Source organism: Lontra canadensis, unplaced genomic scaffold (genome assembly GCF_010015895.1).
Source record: "Lontra canadensis isolate GAN:19392208 unplaced genomic scaffold, GSC_riverotter_1.0 scaffold39, whole genome shotgun sequence".
Lineage (NCBI taxonomy): Eukaryota > Metazoa > Chordata > Mammalia > Carnivora > Mustelidae > Lontra > Lontra canadensis.
Genome location: NW_022631033.1, coordinates 11,773,877 through 11,778,846, shown reverse-complemented (window position 1 = coordinate 11,778,846; position 4,970 = coordinate 11,773,877).

Below are 4,970 nucleotides of genomic sequence, written 5' to 3'. Positions count from 1 at the left end.
ATCATCAGATTTTAATTTTTAAAATTAATTGACAAGTTCATGAAAGATCCCTATCAGGGAAATAAGAACAGAGGCTGGGAGCAAGTCAGAAGTTATTGTAACAGGCTAGAGAAGAGATATAGTTTCAGCTTGGGCAGAAATAGGGATGAAGAGGATGGATTAGCAGAGAAGCTTTTAATTAACTTAGATACCTAGTACACACCTGGAATGGAATAGAGAAGAATCTAGGTTGACAGGTTTGTGCCATGAGAAACTGAGTGGTTAGTTAAACAATTAACACAGGACAAAATCTGAGATGCAGGGTGAGGAGGGGGAGCATGGAAAATTCCATGTTGGACAGGACAACTTTAAGATACTCAAAACCATCCAAGGGGAGCTACCCAATGGAAATTCTGAGCTGTAGCTTTGGACTTTGGTAGGAGTGCCATACTACAGAATAGCTTAAAGGAAATAATCATTTTAAGGTTAAGAAAATATCAGGAAAAGATTGTTAAAAATCCCAAAAGAAAGTAATATTTCAAGAAGCAAGGAGTGTCACTGAGGAATCAGTTAATAGAAGAAGGAAATGGTCTGTGTGGGACCTACCAAAAATTCACCGGTCTTCTTAGCCAGGACCGTTTCTTTGGGAGCACAGGCAGTGGATTAATTAAGAAGTGAAAACTCAGGTCCAATAGACCTACCATCAAACTAGGATGCTTTGTGATGAAAGCAACAGAAACCCAAGTCAAATCAGCTTTTGTCTGAACTGACTTACAATATTTCATAACAGAAATTCAGAGGGAAAACAGGCTCCAGGATTACTTAAGTCAGTAGCTGAAAGTAATCAAGGGATTTCTCTTGGCTTTGGTCTCGGCCATCTTCAGCAAGCTTCATCCTAAGACTGGTTCTCCCATAGCTTGAACACAGACTGTGGGTGCACGTTTGTATATTTACATTCCAGAAAGAGAATAGAGAGAAGCCCACCTACCAGCATGGACGAAAGGTCAAATCTGCCCATTTTATTAGGCAAACTTAGACAAAAAATGTACCCCGGGCTGATAAGAATAATGGGCAAAAAAATCAAGGTAGGGTTAAACAAAATTTACCTGAGGTTGGGTCTGGTGGACAGCTGAACAAAGTTAGTTTCTATCAGGGAAGACAAGGGAGGGACAGTAGGTTGTGTAGGCAACCAGGAGTGCCCACTCATAACCACACAGCAGAAGAGCTCACAACCATTAGCAGCTGAAGGGGAAAGATACATAGCAACTTGGTAACATTGTGCTTTTGTGTTTGGTTCTTTTAACTACTGTTCTGTGTGATTTGATCATGTTTCTATGCTAATGGAGGAGGTGAGGGAGGAAAGCATTGCCAGTAGAAAAAGACCCCAAGATCAAGGGAATAAAACCTCGGAGACAACAGATGTTAATGGGACTAAGAGCATAAGACAGAGAGACGGCTGACAGAGATGAGGAACTGGTGGGTAGACCTGTTTGAGGTTTGGGGAAAAGCTGGGGAAACTGTACTCCTGAAGCTGAAAGTATCTTGACTCCTGGGGGCCTTTCTATCTCCTGCAAAGTAGGAAAGGGCAGAGGGCATTTGGTAAGAATGACGGGTAAGTGGGTGTCATCGGGAGTTTTTAAGAGAAGTTCTCTTTTTTGCTTTTCCTTATAATTCTTTTTCGGGTTCTAAGTCAGAGCTTCATGTGGTGTCCTTCGCTCTCCTGAGGTGCTCTTTGACCCACCCTGTCTCATGCCTGTGCTCTCAGGTCACTTGGGTGCTATCCGTTTTAATCCCATGCCCTTCTCTGTCTGCTTCTGCGCCTCTGACCACCCTAATTTCCTGCCCTTTGTCTCCCTTGCTTTCCCTCTGGTGCTTTCCACTCACATATATATTTCTCCACTGTCTTCTGCCATGACCTTCAACCCTGTTGTCTGAGAGAAAGCTAAAGATCCCACTTGAAGAGTATGAAAATAATCTTGTTTTATCCAAAATAGCTTATATCAAGGAAAAAGAAATACACAGAGACAATGCTTCACAAAATAAAGCCCAAGTGCCATAAGAATAATGTTTCTAATTTTTGTCATGAATGTATTATTAGTGAGCGCTTGATGAATGTTGTATTTACATGAAAGAGTGGCAAGATATTAAACAATACAAATTAAAATATGAGGGTTAAAATGCACTTTCCAAAACTATCTCGTCATAGTGTATTTAGTAATTATAGCTTTAGGTAATTGTCAAATGTTTTTATTTTTCCTCATCGCTTTGTAACTTTGATTTATTCAAAATCAGTGGCAACCCATGCCAGTGACGCCTTCACTTGCCAAGAAATTTGGCCACGGAACTGTAAACTACTTGCCTATTTTACATAATTTTTTTGTTTCATTTGTGCAAATACTACTGTTCAGTACGACATGACAGCAAGAGCTTGATTTTCAGTTATAGAGAGTGTTTTTGAAATAGACAAAAGGCTAAATTTTGGAGTGGGCCAATTTTGCTTTCTTTTTATAGGAAATGGATATAGACTTTTCTCCTTTCAGTAGTAGCATGACCTACATAAATTGTGTGTGGCTGTGATTTTCTCATTTTCTCCCACAAGAGGGAGAAATATCCCCTCCCCCGCTGCCCTCCTGCTGCCACGAAAGGGGAAAAAGTGATCACAGGAGCTTTGAATACAATTTTTGTTGAGCTTGTTTTTTTCCTTCACCTTAGGTGACCAGATCGATAGACAGTCCAGCAGCTGAGAAAGAAAAAAAAAAAAAATCAGATGACTGGAATACAGCCAGAGGCAGTTTCTCTAGTGCAGCAAGGGTCCATTCTGATAGTACAAAATTTAAAATAAATGTTATATAAGCAGACATTCATATCTCAATAAATTTACAAAGGGAAAACACAGATATTAAAATGAGTCATAAGAATACTAATGTTAGACTCACTCTTCTAAAGGATCCAATATAATGAAACAGACTTTCTAAGGCTAACAGGGGTTTCCTACCTTTCAGAATCATGGGTCTTTACGGACAACAATTAATATACGATAACCACAATGTAGCCAACGCTACTCACTGGGCCGTGGCTAAGATGGCTGCTTACACAATAACATTTACAGGGGGCAGCATGGGTGCCTGAGGATCAAATGGAACAACCAGCCTTAAAACCAGTTGTGCTCGCCGGGCAGTTTCCCTCCCCGTCTCCACAAGGGATGTAGCTCCTGAAACTTGACTGGCTCTCAGAAAGGATGACGGGACTCATAGGTCAAAACTCATTCTCCATTCCAGGGAATGTATCCACTCAGACATCTGTTCGCTCTGCTGAGCTCTCATCCTGGGTAAGGCGTCACAGAAATCAGCAAGCCACAAAAAACTCAGCGAGGTGGGGGGGTTTGGACTTTGCTCCCAGGCCCAGAATATGCTTCTGTATCTTAGTGACGTGACTCGAACTAGTTCTACGCCATTCGACTAAGTTCTTGTCTTTTCTGGAAAATCTTACTTGGCATTACTTGTCTGTCCCTCAGGAATTCTGAGACAAGTATCTTTCTTGCGTGTTTTTCTGTTCTGATTTCTATTGCAATTTGTAGGGTAAGTGACAAAGATAGTTGCTATACCAGTCAACATGGATTGTTTATCTTACACCAGCACTAAGAGATTTAATTGCACTGTTTTATTTAATTCTCACAACTGTTCTTATCCCGACTAATAATGTCTCTCCTCAACTCTGACTCTGTTCTCTATGGACATGGGTGGGGTGGAGGGTCCACAAGACTCAGAGGGTTCCTTCTGACACAAGCCCTTCCCCAGCTGCCTCAATACCACACAATGTCCCAGGACTAATAAGTAGCTTTATCAAGGAGACTTTGGGTTACACCTTTCATGACCTCATCAATGTCTGTAGAAAAAATGGTTGACCAAGCTTTCTTATTCTTTGCAAATTGAAGTCAAAGTCTACCTTCCTATAAATCTAAGGGTCCATGAGAATCATGTTCTCTTACCCTTTTTGTCTGTTTAGCTCGTTTACTTTAAAATAATTTTCCCAGTTTACTCAACTATTTTAATGAATTTTTATATTCCTCACCCGAGTATTTAAGCAGACCGAGAAAGACGATCATAGTTAACGAATACCGATTACATGAACTGAGTTATTCAAAACTCACAACTACCACTTCCATACACACTACCATCTTCATTTTATATAAGAGGAAACTGAGGCACAGCGAGAAAAAATACCCCATTCAGAATTTACAACACAAAGTGATTGTGAACAGGACTGACAGGCCATCTGATTCCACAGCCTTCCTCTGCTTCCCCCACTCTACAAAACTTCGGGTAGATTTAAATGTCCTTAAGTGATGAACTTCAGTTGCATGCTGTGTCCAGACTCACCACATAAAGTAGGCAGCAACCAGTCCCATGACTTGCTGACCAATACTCACAGTTCTGCATGCAGGGATTACACCATAAACATCAATATCTGTTGAGTGACGGTCAACAGTTTTTGTCCAACTTGCATGGACTTATGTGGACAAAAATTCTAGAAAAAGAAAGGTGACACTTCCCAGAAATTCTTTAAGAATCTAACTCCAGTAATTTTTATGTATCAGTAAGAAAAGATTCTTTCTGCTTGTAAGGATTCAAATTTGAAGACAATTGAGCATCTAGTCAAAAATCTACGATAAGGAATTCTAAAATTCTATAGCAAAACCTAACTTTGCAAGCACTGGAAATATGTCTGTGCTCCTTATAAGGGGAAATATATGGCTTTCATGGATGTATGATAAAGGTATTCCAAATTAGCATTGCAGGGGCACACATACCTACAATGAATGACTTAATAGTTGCTAAAGCAGAAAAGGAGCCCATTTTCCAATTTTGCCCATATTTAGTATTGAAACTTCTTTATTATATTATGTATATAATATAGAGTATATTCTATTTCAAAGGATAAGTCTATTTAAAATGTATACCCAATGTTACCATAATGATCTTAAGTGGACA